The sequence below is a fragment of the Lissotriton vulgaris genome, chromosome 7, assembly GCF_964263255.1.
Source record: "Lissotriton vulgaris chromosome 7, aLisVul1.2, whole genome shotgun sequence".
Taxonomy (NCBI): Eukaryota; Metazoa; Chordata; class Amphibia; order Caudata; family Salamandridae; genus Lissotriton; species Lissotriton vulgaris.
This window is the reverse complement of record NC_141695.1, coordinates 460,092,672-460,112,011: the sequence shown is the minus strand read 5'-3', so window position 1 is coordinate 460,112,011 and position 19,340 is coordinate 460,092,672. Positions and strand designations below refer to the sequence as shown.

The 19,340-nt window shown below is 44.0% G+C and overlaps 1 protein-coding gene across 2 annotated transcripts in view; it reads right to left on the bottom strand.

Annotated features, from left to right (window-relative positions):
• LOC147701862 (uncharacterized protein ZSWIM9-like) overlaps nt 1-16,033 on the bottom strand; it is a 382,928-nt gene extending 366,895 nt beyond the window's left edge. Inside the window, exon 1 of one of the 2 annotated variants that reach the window (XM_086930496.1) lies at nt 15,897-16,033. The gene's annotated coding sequence lies outside the window, so the exon portion shown is untranslated. The remainder of the gene's footprint in view (nt 1-15,896) is intronic. The other variant, XM_086930497.1, reaches the window with a different exon arrangement.
• Between the last annotated feature and the right edge of the window lie 3,307 nt (nt 16,034-19,340).

Genomic DNA, 19,340 nt, shown 5'->3' with positions numbered 1-19,340 from the left:
AGCCCTACATTTTATGTTTTCCATCAAAGAGTCAAAAGAGAGTTCCATTTGAAATTGTCAATTAACAATTCAAATAGTACTGAGGTACAATTACCAAAGGGCACGCTAATGCGTAAACTGCTTTTACAAAATAATTATTTGGTTGGATGAGAGAAGCACAAGCATTTTTTTAAACATATTTTATTGAATTTACCATACATACATTCCACAGTATATAGTTTACAATTCTTACATAGTAGTCCCGCTATTATCGCAACCAACAAAAAATGCACTTCAAAGCGGTCATCTTACAGTCAGGGACTTACAAGTACGCAGTCTAATACTATACATTATACTTCACACATTCAAGGTATATTCAGCAACTGAATAGAGTGTAGTATTCACAATAAAATGTTAAAGAAGAAAAAGAAACCTAAATCCCCCCCACCCCCCTCCCCAGAGGGGTACAGTCAGTGTCCAATTATCGCCCACACTACTGTTATATCTAATGGGTGGGCAGTGCCTTAGTGGCATCCAGGCCAAACAGCCAGCCACGCCTTTTGCTGCATCTATATTCTACAACAGACCTAGTGCTAGAGTCTCCTACACACAATGTCTTGTCTTAAGACAACAAATCCAAGTCCTGCATACACATCCCTTTCAACATAAACCCCCATTCAAGTGAGATCGGGGTCTTACATAGGCCTCGAGAGAAGCACAAGCATGATTCCTATTTACAACTTGTTTGAACTGCTTACATTGCAAAAAGGAGGTCTGCCATGTTGTCTTTGAATTGGTGACAAGATACCCTTTGAAAACACTGTGCAGCTATGATCTTACCAGGTTGTGGAACGAAATTGAAAAGGTGAGAACGAATAACCTGCAGAGGGGGAAATTAGCAATTTTCCCAAATGGTGGTAAAAACTATATATTAATGATAGTTTAGAAACGTAGCTTATGTTTCTTAATATTTAGGGTTGATCTTTTTTTTAACCCAAAAAAATTAAGGAAAACAATCCAGTCATGTGCAACATGCACCACGGTATTTAGGAGTAGATCTTAGCACAACCAAACACAGAATCAATAAAGGAGAGTATAGTTTAGGGCACATGCATTTATCACTAGAGTGATTTGGCTCTAGCTAGCAGCCAAGCCAGGAGTCAGACCTGGACTGCCATCTGAAGAATCCAGTCCATAATAGGTTCTCCTCCATCCACATATCTTGTAGGACTTACAGGGCCATCACCTGCTAAGCTATATCACCTTTTCCGCTGCCATGTAGCAGTCCATCCCTTCCGCTAGTCGTGCACAGTAGGCAACTCAGACGCACCACAGTATTCAGCCACATCTTTTTTTGCCACCACCAGGCCCAGTATGCTAAAAAGAAGCTTGAAGAGCAGGACATCCACATCGTTTGGGAACCCCAGCACACACATCTCGGGTGTAGCAGGAGCAACACTTCCAATGTCTGAAAGTTCCTGAATAAATTGTCTGCCAGTAAACTTGTATACGGTGTTCCAAAATTGTGTGTGTAAAAAAGTTCGTACCACCTCATTGCACCGCTAACAACTGTGTGGAGGTTCTCCCAGTGTGGTGTAGCCTCTGGCAGACAGATTGCCCGGTGGAGTTGTGGAAATTTACTCCTTTTTAGGGGTACACTGGTGCAGGGTCACCCTTTTGTCCACGGGTTTAAAGACCAACAAAGTAGAGATCAGCACTGGAACAGGAATAAATAACAAGTTTATTAATCAATCATGAGTGGGACCCCATCCACACAGCACTCTCAAGTGCTGCCTGAGGTAGTACACTGAAGTCACAGAACACAGGGCTTTTATACAGGTTTTCTGCAATGCAAGCATGTGAAAAAAAAATAGGAAGGACACGTTTTAAAAAAATAATTTTCAGCAAACAAGGGCAGATGCATAACCACTTGGTCAGCAACGTGGGAGGGAGGAGTAGGAGTGCTTATGGCAGCAGTAAATGATTGACCAACAGTAGATGTACTGGCAGCTACAAACTCCCAGCACGTACATTGCTTTTAGCGGAGTCAGGAAGTCAACTAAAATAGATAGCCCAGGCAGAGTGAAAAGACGAAAGAATTCCGAAGGAAACTTAAATGGACACCTCAGCCAAAATGGCTGCAGCTTATGCCAAATAAAATATTACACGTTTTCCACAGAGTTTCTTAAATTGATTCAGGTGCAAGCCCAATTTAATAGTCAATTTGCGAGGGTGCTTTAGTGCCGCCTCCCAGTCTAGGACTTCGAGGTCACCCACATCAAGTACGTATCTTTCCCTTAACTTGTCCAGCATGTCTGGCATGTTGCAATTGTTCTTCCTGTATGTGGCGTAGATTGCACCTTTTCCGTACTCCTCCATCAGCATCTGTCCCTCTGGTGGGACATAGTCTGGGATCTCAGCCCCCTCCAGCCCCTCTGCCTTCCATGTAAGGCGTAGTTGTGCCTTTTTAAAAAACTGGTAAGGTGTAGATTATATTCCCGTTGCGTTGAAGAGAAGGGCGTGAACTCCCTGTTCGAGGATGTCTCCCACTGTCGTGATGCCTATTATGCACCAGGCCCCAAAGCCACGCAGCTTCACCACCTCTTTCAACCATGTCCCTTTTCAGAGAGTGGTTTCTCTGGTAAACTTGTGTTCCCACCGAAGCGTCCTAGCGGCCCTATCCCAGGCTGCCAGAGCTACCTGTGTTGCAGGTGGCAGTCTTTGGGAATACTTCCGGTCGCACACATAGTGCAGTTGGGAACCTCGCCTCAGCATCGCATGTGCGAGAAGAAAAGCTGTGTGATCGTGTGGGACGAAAATCCAATCATTGATCTTGATCAAGTGTGCTGCCCAGAAGTAACCTTCAATATCCTGGAGTGCTGGCCCTCTGTTGCAAGGATTACGCTGCAGTGTTCTGAGCTACACTCTTAGGTGTCTGCCATCCTATAATCTTCAACATCCCCTCATTAGCCAAACTACTTGAAAAATGCGTACAATCCCAACTCTGTGCTCACATAGAGAATTTCCAACTCCTAGACCAGCATCAATCAGGCGTTCGGAAGGGGTACAGTACCGAATCGGCTCTCACGCATGTTATGGATGACATCTTAAAAATGCATAACCAAAATGATTCCTGCCTCCTATTCCTCCTTGAAATTTCTTCCGCTTTCGACGCAGTTAATCATGACAACCTTCTATCCATTCTGAAGAACAGGATAGGTTTCTCGGGTCGAGTATTACAATGGTTCTAGTCCTTTCTTCACCACAGATCACAAAGAATCAAGGCAAACCACTCCCTCTCCCAGCCTTCTGCAGTACTCATGGGTGTCCTCCAAGGATCCACCCTTTCTCCTTTCCTCTTCAACCTTTTCTTGGCACCACTAGCTAAGTCTCTAAATTCCACAAACATTCTCTTCCATATGTACGCGATGACACACAACTTTATTTGAAAATATTATCCCCAGACAACATCATCTCCCTCAACACTACCCTAAATACTACACAAAATTGTTCAACGGAGAACCATCTACTGCTCAACACCTCCAAAACTGAATTCCTTTTCATCTCTCCCCCAAACCACATCCCCAAGCTAGACCCTTGGCTGAAGCACATCACAACCTTCAATTGCACCCCTCTCATCATTGACTCAGCCAAATCTCTCAAATCAACCTAGACAAGCCCCTGAATATGAAAAATCATATAAGCAATGTGTGTAAGGGAGTTAATCATTCATGAGGACACTCCGAAACATCTAGCCATTCATCCCTTCCACAAAAAGATTTCAAGCAGGTGGTACAAGTACTGGTACTGCAGAGGCTGGACTACGGCAGCGCTACCCTCTGTGGCCTTCCGAAATACCCTGGCTCCCCTAAGGGCATCACTGAACGCTGCGGCCAGACTGGTCACAGGTACCAAACGAAGTGAGCACATATCCCCAATCCTAAAATCTCTTAAATGGTTGCCCTATGAAGCTTGAATTCAGTTAAAGATTGCCGTTCTAGAGCACAAAGCCCTGCATTCCAAAACTCCCAGGTACCTAGCTCAAAACCTTGCATTATCCTGCGGTGGGAGAGCCTCAAGATCTGCTGTCACTCCTGAAACCACCCATCCTTCGCAAAAAGAGAACCAGTCTCCGAGTCTACGGTGCTGCCCCAAATATATGGAACTCTCTTTCATCGGAAGTACGCAGAATCTCTTCAAAGACTGCTTTCAAACTGGAAGCCAAAACTTGGGCTAGGATCACTTGCTCGAAATCATTGTTCCTACAACGATTGTACCCTCATGTGATGCTGCTCTTCTTTACTGCATTGTGTGTTCCCCTTCTAAGCCAGTTATATTCATGTTTATCGTATTACTCTCCTTGATTCACATGTTTGGAGTAAGCACTCATCGTAAAACAAAGTATTCTCCCTTAATCCTTTCATTAGTAAAACTAATGTTTTAGTCCCTAAAAATCCATGTGAACCTCATCAGAAGGCACCCAATCCTACAGAGGAAGTAAATAGCTCCACAAAGCAAAGCCAGAATAACCAATAGAATTATCGAACCTACACTGCCAACAACTTCATAGTGTGGAGTAACAACCACAGTCTGAAAAAAAGTAAAAACAAGATAAAATAACAACAGATTTTACTTATTTAAATGGGAATGACAGACTACACACATGCATAGTTGTTCAGATGTTGGACAAAGGTACTCAGATCTCAATACAAACTCTACAATGAACTGCATCAGAAACAACACTCAATCAACAGAAACCTTGCTAACACTGCTGTGGTGTACTGGCCTGTCACAATGTGAAGCAACTCACATGTAAATAAAGTTCAAGTCATTAATTAAGAAGAACAGCATGCAGAGCTCAATTTGAGGAGAGTAAAGAAAGAATGTCAGAATACACCAACATATTTTTAGCACCCATGGTAGGTGATTTAGCATCTTGTATCAAAAGATATGAAAGATATACTAAGCAAATTGTTTGACTTGCCATGAGAGGACTCTTACTACTTGGCCTTTAAGGATGTCAAAAGTTTGTATACTGTGATAAAGTATGAGGGTGGTATTACTGCTTTAAGATTTGTTTTCATCAAAAACAGCAAGTCTTTCAAAATATGTACAAATTTTGTTGGAAATAAACTGTATTACAGAATAACTATTTTCTCTATCAGGAAGGGCTATATCATCAGGTTATGGGGGATAGCTACGGGAACTAGATTTTTGCCTACAACCATGTAGTAACATGGTATAGATATATTGCTGACATCTTTTTAATATGGAATAGCACTGAAGCTGAGTTGCAAGATTATCATGCTTTTTTTTAAATTCTAAAACTTTAAAGTGTTGAATTATATTTTGAATATGATTTATGTAGACTGACGTTCTTAGATTTGAAATTACATGTGAAAAATCAGGTGCTACATAGTAAATAATACAGAATACCAACATCCAGTGACAGTACCCTACGCTTTGCACCTGGACATCCATATTACCAAAAAACATATCCCATATGGTGAATTATTAAGACACAAACGGAGCGTAGAGAGTCAGATAAATATCCCGAACAGGAGCTGGAGACTATCTCTACATTTCTTAAATGTGGGTACTCAAACAAACCTAAATATGGCGCTTTCTAAGGTTCGGATAACGAACCGTTAACATTACTATTGGAGTGAAGGAAGTAGAAGAGAAAATACACTAAAGACAATGTGGTTAGGGTTCATAACCAGGTTTTGTGCAGAAAATCACTCTGAAGTGGGGGCGTAACCATAGTAGTGCTCCATTCTACCTCATGAGGCATTGCTGAACTTGCGTCTATGTGTGTGACCGGAGCTGCCTGGTGCGACCAATATCGACGTGTACCGGACGTTGTGCCTTATTTACACTGCACATGTCAAAGCAGTATATATCCAGGTTGCCGTACATGGATGGACATAGGACTTATGCAAATGAAATAGGATGTGATTATATATCTTATGCAAGAACACAACAATGAAAAGAAATACATTATATATATTTCTCTAAAAATAGTCTCGAGTACTGTGAAATTAATGTTCACTATTGTGACGAATGTAAACATTTTAAATAACGTTGAACAATTTCTTTAGGAAAAATTTTCTATTGTATTATTTATTGGGAGGCACAAAATTTGCACCTCTTCATTGTGTGTGTGAGTGGAGCGGTCTGGTAAGGACAAAATCAACATGCACTGGATGCTGTACCTCATTTCAAGGGAGGTACAAAATGTGCAACATTTTGTTCTGCATGATCGGAACGGTCTGGTGCAACTTGCATCATTGCACACCCGGCATGGTGCCTGGATTGCCCGAGTGCGACTTTGACCATAGTTGCCTCCTCCATCCGAGATAACCCCCTGCTTCGTTCTCCATTTACCGACTGTTCACTTACTTGGCCCTCAGCGCAGAGGACCAACTGCCTTCTCCTCACCCGGCCTTCCCTAATGACACTGTGCTGCCCGGTAGTATTGCCTAGTTCGGGCCTGGGTGGTGAAAGTTACTGACTGGGCTGAAGGAACGCTTCAGAGCATGAGCGGAAGAGGGTGAAGTGACTGCATGGCCCCTGTGTGCTTCTCAGAACTGGGCTGGTGCCGAAAGGCCCTTGGGGAGCCCTTTGGTGAGATATTGCCCTTGGCCTTTCTCTGCTCTGCATCCTGGGGGTGAACTCCTCAAGAGGCTGTCGAACCCCGTTTACCAACTGCCTCCTAATTGGCCTTGCTGGCTAAACCCACCTGCTTACTTGGGACTCTGGCAAAGAATGACTTCAGCCGTGTGAGGCCTAGTGCCTGGGGGGGGGAGGACAAGTGTCTTCAATACACCAGTGTAAGATAGTCGGGGTAAGTTGTAGGGCAGAAGGAGGCTTGGGGCCGTGGGTAACCATTTAACCAGCATGGTATCAGCTGCACCACTTTAGGGTGCTTAGTGCACATGTGTGCAAGCGCTTCCATAAGGACTTGCCTGAGTGTGTGTGTGCGAGACAGTGGGGAACTGCACATGATTCCCGACACTGAATGCACAGCTGCTAACTTACAAATTAATGCCACTGTGTGAGGAGGGGGCAGGCCTCGTGCAGTATTGGATTTTAAGAATTACTAGGGTTGGCCTGGGGTGGATATCATGTTTCACCCCATAAGGGTGCTTGGGGAGTAAGAATGGGATGTTTTTCCAAGTGTGCGTATTGCTGATGTAATTTAAATACGGTTGGGATTAGTACTGCTTGTCATAAGTCTGAATGTGAATTATACCCAGAAATACATGATGTTTATGTTGTGTTGAATACAAACGTTATTTACATACATCACGTGTGAAGTCTCTTATGTGAATCTCACTGGATTTATTGTGAGTGAGTGCGGATCCAATGCTTTACACATTGACTCTGAGTAAGTCTGACCACAGGTTATACAGGGCATGTAATCACCCGTCCCTGACAGGAGTGGAAGGTTCTACATGGCTGGGGCACTGCCTCAGCCAACCAGAAAGTGCTAGTTCCAACACAGACATGCGGCTATACCTCAATATCAGGTAAAGGAAGTCTCTCCGCTTTTGTTTCTCTCTTGTTACATTTATGTTTAATTGTACCTGCTGCTTAAGACTATTTAGCAATATCTGAAGAGAAAGTGAACGATAGAATTCCTGCATCTTACATCCATTTACCTCTTATGGGGTACATAGGTTTCTACATTTTTATTGAAAACAAGATGCTTTTTCCTTACAACATAATTTGCCATGTTGTCTCTATTATGGTTTTCTATGCTGTACTTTTCAATTTTACATTTCTCTTTTGTGATAAGTTGGTTTGTATAATTTACTTTAATTATGTGATATGCAAGACTGAAAATGATTGTATATTATGACATTGAAGATTATTGAAAATGTAACTAGGAATATGGAACTAAATGGAGTTTGGCTTGAGAATGCAGGTGCTACAATGACAACATACATCCCATCGTATCGTTCACTAGAAATTGGGAATCGAGTCTTACACAATATTGATTTTGTAACAAACTGTTAGACTGAATTATACTTCTTGTTCCTGCAGCTCTGTAGAAGTTGTGAGATAACAGCAAAATATGAATTGGCTGTTTCACTCCAAGTCTAAGAAGTGTATATAACAAATTTGTTTTAAGAAGGAAGTTGCACTTTGTGAAAACAAGATCACGCATTGGAAGAATCATGGACTGCGATTGTGAAGCCTTACCTTTGCAATGGAGGAATCATCAGGTTCAATGAACACAAAAAAAAGTTTTGAATTGACGAGCATGTTTATTTATTGCTACATTTTATACTGGATAATTCATTTGTGGTGCTATTAATTACCTAATTACTCTGTATATGGATGATGTTTCGCTCCAAGTTCTACTATTATTTACCTACCAATATTATGAGGCCTTGAAACATCATAAAAAGGTTACTACACCTGTAGGTCTAGTAACTTGAATGATCTCCTCGACCTAAATAATGCACCTTATCCATTAACTAGTCTCATTATGTCATCATAGGCAGAGCCACCTTTTTCTTCAATATCACATATGAGAGCAAGATGCAAGTTCAACATGTCTGCTGTACAAAAAACCTATTTGGGTTGGTTTAATAAACTAAATGTTTGCTCCATGCATAATCAGAATCTAGCCCGCATACAGAGTACAAATGATCCCTGACTTGCCTCTTAGTTGACTATTAGTATTGCCGGCAGGGCAGGAATATTTCTCAGTTTGTGTTTAGAAACTCACTTTTAGTAAATATATTTCTAAAGCATGAGGTGGTAGTGCACTGTCATTTACAGACAGATTTTCCATTGAAGTGTCCAAAAAGGTTTCCAGTAACACACAGTTTTACTTGTAGAACGATGTAAAGTATAAACAAAAATCTTTGGAAATTGGGTTACAACAAACACTTATTAAGTCAAATGTTCTGATTTTTCATCCAATTAAAAATAAAATGTTTAACAAAGAGTTCCAAAACAAGGGTTTTCATGGCACCCTGGATGGACAGCAAATGATAATAGCTTCCATTTATGCACCTAACACAGAGCAAGGACACTTCTTCTCACGGCTGTCGGCGGTAATGGCGCCATGGCCGGGTGTTCCGCTATTAATTGGCGGTGATTTTAACGGTGTGTTGGATGCTGCGCTGGATCGCTCGTTCCCACCCCTAGCTGGCGCGCCGGCGAGCGGAGCGCAGAGGGCGCTTGCAGATTGGGCGGGACAATGGGAACTACATGATGTGTGGCCTACCCGGAACCCTGGCGCAAGACTTTATTCGTATTATTCAGGTGCCCATGCTCTGCATGTAAGGCTAGACAGGTTCATGCTTACGAGTGACTTACGACCCCACATTACTGACACCGTATACTTGGGACGCATTCACTCCGATCACAACCCACACACCCTAGACTTTGCCTGGGAACGCCCCCACCCGCCAACACCAACATAGCGACTCCAACCAGACGTTTTACTAGATGCCACGTATAGAGGCACTCTCGCATCGCATTCTGCAATATTTTGAGGAGAACACTGGCACCGCGACTACCCCACAAATAGAGTGGGATGCATTTAAAGTAGTCACGAGAGGCGACTGTTTGGGCATGCAGGCGGGCATGAGACGTCACATAGAGAGGGACTTGACAAGAGTAGAATCTGGCCTACTGGATGGCGAACGAAAGGCAACCGAGGGTGACGACACGAGATTGATAGCGGCCAAAGAGCAACATGCTCACCTCTTGGACAGGCTGAAAAATATGAATTATGCTGCTCACTCGGCGCGCACACACCACGCTGGGGACAAGCTGGGCAAATTAACTTGGTTAATACGACGAGACGCTCAAACTACGCCAGTCCTAGCAATAAGCATTACTCCGGGATCCACAGTTTATACACAGAGAGCTATACACGAGGCCTTTACGTCCCACTACAAGACCCTTTACCGTTCCCGATTGCAGGTCACTGATGATAGAATCTCAGGGTACCTGTCCACACTTCCTCTACCAATGGCCACTAATGCGCAAAGGGAGGAACTAGGCGCACCACTTGAAGCAGAAGAACTCAGAGAGGTCATTTTTTCCCTCTCCAATGGCAAGACCCCAGGCCCAGACGGGTTGCCTGCGGAATTTTATAAGGCATACTCTGTTACCCTCATACCCAAACTAATACGGGTGTATAAAGCAGCAATAGAGGACTCGTCTCTCCCCCCCCCCACCGACACTGAATGAGGCAACTGTAATATCTCTCTTAAAGTCGGGCAGAGACAGACTGAATCTGGGGTCCTATAGGCAACTCCTTAACACGGATTACAAGATTCTGGCATCGGCCCTAGCCCTGAGATTGGCTCCCTTGGTGCCTAGCCTGGTACATCCTAACCAAAATGGATTTGTACCCACCCGAAGCACGTCTTATAACATTAGACAACTCTTTAGAATACAGAGCCTACACAACTAGGTGGCCTTGTTCAGGATGTTTTGTTCTCGATTTAGAGAAAGCATTCGACTCCGTGGAGTGGCCATACCTCGTCCAAGTGCTACAGAAATTTGATCTGGGCGATGCCTACCTACAGATGGTAAAGCTCCTCTACCAAGACCCCGTGGTGCGCGTACGCACAGGCAAGTTACGATCAGACCAGATCCGAATCTGCAGGGGCACTAGCAAAGGATGCCCTCTCTCCCCCTTAATCTTTGCTCTCATGATGGAGCCTTTGGCGACAGCGCTCCGCACTTCTGGTGCAGACTGGGGCATTCCTTTGGCTGATGGGATACACTCGGTGTCTCTATACGCAGATGACTTACTGATCTATGTCAAAGACCTGGCTTGCTTTCCGAGCGCGCTCACCTCCATATTCCGCGACTTTGGCAATGTGTCGGGCCTCCGAGTTAACTGGGCAAAATATGGAGTGTATTCTTTTGCTGCAGACATCCCGGAAAACGATATTGTAGTGATGGGTGAGAAACTCGTCTGGTATCTGACCGTCTTTCGATACCTGGGGAGCCGTATCTATCGGGACCCTGCTGACCTACTAGAGGGTAACCTAGCGAGAGCCATCTCGTCACTTACGGCGCAAGTAGCATTCTGGAACACTCTTCCTCTGACTGTCCCGGGCAGAATTACTCTTACTAAGATGATTATGCTGCCGAAACTCTTGTACTTTTACACTAATCTGCCAGTGTATGTTCCGACCAGAACCTTCGGGGAACTTGAAACACTGACTAGAACACGGGGCGACCCAGGGTTGCGCTAAAGACGCTATATGCAGCGACGATGGAGGGGGGGGGGGGGGGGGGACTATCTGTCCCGAACCAAGAGATCTATTACCTGGCAGCACAACTACAGTGGGTTACCTACTGGTTGAGGGGTAAGAACCTCAGCGACAACCTCAGAAGATGCCGTCCTGACGGTGACTCAGATTCATGCGCTGGTTCACACCCTGACTAAGAAATGCTGCCCAGACCAGGTGCACCTTGTAGTGGCGAGGAAGTGTTATACGAGAAGCCTAAAGCTTACCAGTTCGGTCACACCATACGCCCCTAACCTACCGCTGCTGGGTACGCCTTGGGAGGGAAGCATCCTCACGGAGACAGCACTAGGTAGCTGGGCAAACGCTAACCTGGACACATTGGGTGACCTATATGCAGATGGCGCTTTACTCTCCTTTGAATCACTGGCAGCCAGCACGGGGCTACCCCACGGGCAATTTCTGACACACGCGTCACTACTTCACCTACTGACACAGGCTTGGGGCGACCTAACAGTGGAACAACCTCCCCACTTGCTGATTCAGTACATACACGTAATGGGTAATGGCTCGCACATAGTGCACTGGCTCGCCCAAGCACTGCGCACGCACACACAATGCTCGCCGCAACGCCTACGCGACAAATGGACTGCTGACAGGGGTCGCGCCTGGACCGACAAAGAATGGGCAATGGTACTAGCCGGGGCGAATAACATTCCACGCAACTCGCGATTCAAGATTGTACAGTATTACATAGTGCATCGCACGTACTTGTCCCCGGACAAGATTAACCGATACTTCGACCTTGGCTCATCAGCATGCCCCGGATGTGGACTAGTAGATGCGCACCTGTTACACATGCTCTGGCAATGCCCTCTTCTGAGTAATTACTGGACACTGATTTCATCCTCTTTAGCGACGGCGACTGGGGGCAGTCTGCCCCACACCTGGGAAGCTTGTTTGCTGGGTCTGTTCAAGAGAACGAAGCAGACTAAGGTACAGACTAGATTCTGGGATCTGGGACTGATAACCGCGAAGCACCTCATCACCAAGCGCTGGAAAAATAGTACACCCCCACAAGCCACACACTGGCGTGCTTCATTTGACAACTGGGCGAGGGCAGAGAGCGTAGCGCTGCAGGGGGAGGAGACGGCGGGGCTGCGCAAGTTCCCCATAGCGCAGGACTGGGACAACACCCTGGCAGCTTATCATTAGGTCTGCCTGCAGAACGGAATCGTTTAACCCAGAGTGTAATACAGATAGCAGACTTAGATAACCCCACCTCCTCTCCTCTTCCTAACCTCCTCCCTTTCCTACCTTCCCTACCACTACCCCCCCATTTCCCGTTCCCCCTTCCCCCTCCTTCCCTCCCCCCCCTCCCTTCCCCCCACCCCCTCCCCCCCTCCTCCTTCCCCCCCACCCCTCCCCATCCCTCTTTTAATATTGGTTCCACACCCCTGTGCGTCACGGGCCAGACCCCGTAGTCGACTCTCCTACCTTCCCTTCTCTCCCCCCCCCGCACCCCCCCCCCACCCAGTCTTCCCGCTATGCTCACACTGTGTTTCTCACCTGGCGGTCCCCTTTCACAGTCACGGTACCACGCATGCCTGCCCCTGGAAGTCCTGACTAAACCACACATTCCCAGGAATACATTCACCTATTCACCTTGTTTTTAACCCCCACAAACCCCGGTTGTTGTTTAAGATCATTGGTTTTCTTTTCCTGCAAAAGACTTGAATATGTGACGAAATTGTGACTCAATTACTTTTACTCAATACCATAGTAATAACACTACTGATACCACTGCCTGCTCATTCTTCTGAAGCCAGACTGGGGACGGTTTGACACTTCCAGCGAACAGCTGTTGTTGAGTTGCGATTTATCATATGTAAAAGATGCAATAAGTTCCAAGGGCACAGTAATGAGGTGTATGTTGACTTGCTTTCATTCTAATACCTTTGACTTGTAAACAGAAATAAGCCCATACAGTTGGTATTATATGTAATGATGACACCGTGCCAGTAACATGAAACTATTTTACATTTGTGTACAGTTTGAAAGTAACATGTAACGAAAACCAATAAAAGATATTCAAACAAAAAAAACAAGGGTTTTCATAACTACTGAAATCTACTTTGAAATGTTTGTACAGTTCACTCTTTAGCTTTTAAATGTGTGAGAATAAAAATGAAAATCTATACGGCCTTTAATGTTACACTATTTGTAAAGCACATTTGTTGGCAGTTCAGTTTACAAAATACTCGAACTTTGCAGTCAGAGAAAGAAAAGTAATTATAGATGTAAACTGAAGTTGACCTCTGTCTCTGAACACAGAATAAATGTGATAAGATAAAAGCAAGATTTAAAAGCATCTTTAAAGCTCCTTCACTTTGCGAGTGAACTGAACACCTGTTTGTCAGCACGTCAGAAGGGACGAGTAGGCCCTAAATCTAGCTCGCCCTAATAAAATCTGACTTGCCAAAGCGACTGGGTAAGTAGATTTGTTGAGGTCAGATTATTGTTGCAATTGTGACCACATCAGACTAGATTACATTAGTGGCCACCATATGGAAGCTTACCATCACTGAATATCTCAATGTTTCAGGCACAGTTGTCAGTAGTAACATAAAAGAGGCCTTGTCAATGTGCAATTCCTTTACATTTGTAATACGTAACAGCCATAGTTGCAATGTCCCTGGGACCGAGGTAATAATATTGGCAATAAGTCTCTCAAACACTGAATGATTTATTAATGAAATTTAAGCTTTAAATATATTTTGGAAATTCAAACATGTTACTCTAAACACCAGTTTATGAGTACTGAAAACGCACACATTTTAATCTCATGAGCATGCATTTCAATTTTGGCATACATATATTAATTCAAGCAAGTAAAAGCTTCTAAATTAGTAGGCTTGACTGCACACAGGTGAGCTACTTAAAGATACCCAGAGAGCTCTACTAGTAGATCACGAGCTACTTGTTGGAGAAGCCTGGGATAGGGAGTAATGAGGCTTAATCCTCTGTATTCAAAAGCCTCGATGCCACACCACATTAAAGCCGTCAGCCAGAAAGACATAGCCCCGGATTACAAACGAGTTTGGCAACAGAGTCCCTCTGTCACATACATGACAGATATCCTGTCCGCCATATTACAATTCCATTATCCCATGGTTCTTGTAATATGGCAGACGGGATATCCGTCAAGTTTGTGACAGAATATCTCATCCACCAAACTCGTAATCAGGCCCATAGTCAAGTTCGCTGAACAGACTACGACACTGTTCTGTGACAAGTCACTCGACTAATTTAAAAAAAAAAAAAAAAATCACAGCTTCCTGGATAATGCTAGTAACTAGCAATGGGAAAAATATAGACACATATTACACTAACAAAGTGAACAGTATTGACACAAACATGTGGCATGAACAATGTTAAAGTATCCTGTTGTCTTTCTTTGGGGGCGGGAGGGACTAGATATGGCTCCAAAATGCTATTTAACTTTGACTTATGAATAAAGGTATATGAGCTGTACTACTTTCAGTCAGTCCTAGATTTCGGTCAGCAGCACTAAACAAGCTGAGATTAGTAGGTTGACTTTTATTAACAATTCTAGAACTACAAATCCAAGCATTCTTTTTAATTATGGCTGCAAAACAATGCTATACAGCAACAGATGGCAACGCCACTTGCCAAGAATCTCACTCTACACGGCCTATCACCGTATTACCTAGGTGGTAGTATGGAGTGCGATGTGTCACACATATGTATAACGATTTAACTGTTAAACTGTAAATGATGTTACACAACTTTCAAATGTCTCTCAAGTAGGGGAGAGCCAATGTCTAGCTCTGGCTCAGTCGGTGTCTCTTGGGGACTACTGTTAAACCCAAATATAGCTCAGCCAAGCAACCCAGGCAATGCCAGTCTGGCTCTCGAAAAATGTTTTTATATGGGAAAAACAACGTTAACCTTAAGACAGCTGAGCACTGTCATATTCAAAAGGGTGCTTTTCATTTTGGAATGTTTCTACAAAATGTAGAGATCAAAGGCAGTGGCAGAGCATATCCGTTTCAAGCTTTGATGCACTTCGCAGGTGTTTCCTTGAAGCGTAGCTACCCGCGGAGAAACTTTGTGAGGGCTCCAAATATGTTTTGATTAGGGTGATAAGGATATATTGCTATTACCTCCAAAAATGTTACTATCATTACTGCTGTGCTATAAAAGTATGATATTAATTTCCACGCTATTGGGAAAAATGTTCTCCTGAATTTTAAAGAATCTCTTCATGTCAATAGTTTCTCAAGTAACATTTAACTCTTTGGGTGGTTTGACTCGGAATCTGGGTCTTTGGGCCAAACCAAGACCCTGGCCGGACTCTGGCTCGATCCTCTTTGAAATTGCCAGATCGCCCACCTCTACTCTCACGTGAGCCCTTAAACATCGAGATCAGACACGATTATGGAAAAACAAAACAAAGAAGCTTGAACGAATGTAAAAGCATACAGTAAGTACGCTACAATGCCTCACACCTATCACAGGAGCAGGTGTGGTATAGAACATGTTCAGTCGTAAAATACGGTGACGGTACAAGTGTATTGGGAACCCCGAAACGCGCCCTATAAGTCCGAGTAATATTTTAAGCCGCCCGAAATGGAAGACCCTCCCGCCAGCTCTAACACTCACCCACACTATGCGCAGAGGATCCGGTGCTCAAACCTCTCTGCTCCCAACATGCGCTTCTAGTTTACAGCCAGCCCGGTAGTGCAGTATAGCGCCAACATCGCGAGTCCTTCAAACCAGACACGCACTAAGACCCGACGCCGCCCCAGAATGCACTGCGTTCAAAGCAGAATCCAGTACTGGACCGCCGACTCACCCAATGAAATGGATCAGTGCTGGGCGCCATGCTGCTGAGCTGATTACCTTCAGATTCATTCAATTTCGTATTTATTTATGCGTTTTTATATAGCGCGGACTTTACCCGAAGGCGTCAGAGCGCTGCACAATAGGAACAGTATTGATAAATGAGGAGAAAATTACAAGTGAACAAATTACAAAAGCAGACGTTAAATTACATGAGGTAAAAGTGACAATTGTGAGCAAACAAAATATATGAGGTAGCAAACAGTGCATTACAGGAGGAAACAGTGACAAGTGTGCAGGTTACAAGAGAAAACAAAGTACAATTATTGCGGTTAGGTCCCATCTCGGAAAACCGCATTCAGCTTATCTTTAACCTTTCCGTGGTCTGTTAATTCATTGGCAGGACCAGAGACTCCAATTATGCTTCATACAGCCACATGCATCAAGCGATTTTGGAGTCTCAAACGGTGCGAATCGCAAAATTCGGCCGTTTGCGATTCCAAAATCACTTTTTGTGATGCATTAAACAATTGTGTAGAAATCGCAATTTTTTGCGATTTCTAAAAATGCGATTGCATTTAAGGAATCGCATTTTTGCGATTCCTTAAATGCAATGCATGAATGTTTTAAAAAATGCGAATTCGCAAATAGGGGGAGCAAATTAACACGAGGTTGAACCTCGTGTTAATTTGCGAAATCTTTCAAAAATGCACAAAAATGCATTTTTTATAGTGTCATGTTACACACACACATGTCCTCTGGACATGTGTGTGTAAAACAAACTTGCACTTACAAAAACATTTCAAGGATGCGGGGGGGTGTCCTTTGGACCCCCCTCAGCACCCTTGAAATGCATTAACAAATTGCGATTCGCAAAATGAAAATCGCAAAATGTTAATGCCTTCCCATTGATTCCTATGGGCCTTTTGGCCCATAGAAATCAATGGGAAGGTTTTCCTTAATTGCGATTCGCAAAATGTGAATCGCAATTAAGGAAAATGAAGAAATCGCAAAAATATTTGCGAATTATTCATGCATTGCCGTTTGCAATTTCTAAATTGCGATTCCCTAATTTTCGTAATTTAGGAATCGGAAACGGGTGCAATGATGCATGTGGGTGTTAGTCTTTACTATGCTTAACAAACAGCAGCCAATCAAAAACAAGCATTTGTAATGCAATTCTCGCATTGAACCACAAGTTTGAGCTATTTGCATTGTAAATGACAATGCCTTTTATTTATGTTTTGGGTTTTAAAACATAAATCAAAGGCATTGTCATTTACAATACTAAGAGCCAGATGTATGTAGCTCGCATTTTGCTATTCCCTAATTGCGAATCACAAGGATTCGCAATTAAGAAATAGCAAAATGCAATGTATGAATGTGTATAGTACACTTTTTGCGATTCCTAAGGGGTTGCAAATGACCTACCTCATGAATATTAATGAGGTAGGTCGTAATTTGCGACCCCCTAGGAATCGCAAAAATCACAGGGTGGTGGGCTGCTGAGATCAGCAGACCACTATGTCTGTGATTGCTTTTCAATAAAGCACTCTTTTTTTTTAGGTCTCGGCCTGCGAAAGACTGCGCACATGCGCAGTCAAGCTGGCGAGATTTAATGAGGTAGGGTATTTTCTACTAGCGAGGTTAAGCCCTACCCCTCTTCTCCATTAGCTGGCGTCACCGTTCATGCAAAACGGTGGCGAGCCATTGGAGAAGAGGTCCTAGTGAAGTTCTTCTTTCTTTGTAAGCCCCGTCCTTTTCAGACGGGGTTCCGGGACTTACTGCTGGCATAAAAGGTTTCTCATCTTCTTTATGGGTCCAGATGGCCCCATAAAGAAGATAAGGAACCTTTTATGCCAGCAGGAAGTCAGGCACTTGTCGGACGCTTGTTACATCTAATATTCTCCAGAGCATGCGTGTTGGAGAATGACAAAGTTCAACTGGGTAAAGTACGTTTCAAAGCTTTCAAACCTGTCACGCAATTAAAGGAAAAACTGATTAGACACAGGATACATTCTGAGGCTGTGAAATATGTGCTTAAACACGGGATACATTCTGAGGCTGTGAAATATGTGCTTAAACACAGGATACATTCTGAGGCTGTGAAAAATGTGCCTAAAAATCTCTCCGGAACTAACCCTGTTGAAAAGCGGCCCTCTCTCCAAGGATGGCGACAAGGGCCTGAGGGAGGGAGTCCATGACCGCGGGTCTTGATGCCAAGGCGGCCTTAGGTGAAAGGAGAACCAGGGGCCACAGGGTGATGCCCGCGCACTGCACCAACGGAGTGCCATGCACGAGGCTTAACATGCGCACTGTGCACACAAACACCACATGTACACATTAACGCGCACGCACCACACGCACAAAGTGCATATGAGTACACATGCACCTCACGCAAAAATAAACAAACACTGAATGTATGCTCCTACAAATACAGAGAGTGCATAAATAAACACGCGGACTGGCATAGGCGCAGCAAGCGCTTGCACGATGAGAGTAGTTTAAATGTATATATGAATATGCTCCGTACCCATACACACAGGGATACAAATAGCTCCGGAGCAAACCCTGTTGAAAAGCGGCCCTTTTCCCAGGATGGCGACAAGGGCCGGAGGGAGGGAGTCCGTGACCGCAAGTCTTGATGCCAAGGCGGCCTTAGGTGAAAGGAGAACCAGGGGCCAAGGGGTGATGCGCGCACACCGCACCCACGGAGTTTGTTCTTGGTATTTATATTTTTTTTCTTCAGTTTTTTACAACTGAAAATCTGTTTTCACTTTTTAGATTATACATTAATAATGTGTTGGTGCTCAATGCGATTTCATCTCGAAGGCTTGAATATTTTTGGGTGTTTGGGGGAGGGGGCAAGTGTTTTGAAAGGGAGACAGACGTGAGCCTGGATTTCTTGTCTGTCCTTTGCTCTGTTTTAATCAACGAAGGGAAATTTGAGGCATTTTGTGTAGGAGCGCGTTCTTCGCTGATAACTGTACCCGGAGCCCCGTTCACACACATCGCACGTACAGTAACGGGACCCTGCACACCTCAATGTTTCCAGCCCCAATCTGCACAAATTGTCCAATGGTTCCTTTAAATAATGCACACACTGCACGCGTAGAAAACTCCATGTTCACGGTGGCATGAAACAGTTAAACCCTACAAGTAGCACGAGGTAGAATGTATTTATGTTTTTTGATACAACTTTACAGAAAATAGTAGTTTTTTAATTGAAGTCGCTCTTTATGTTTTGTAAGACCTGGACACTTT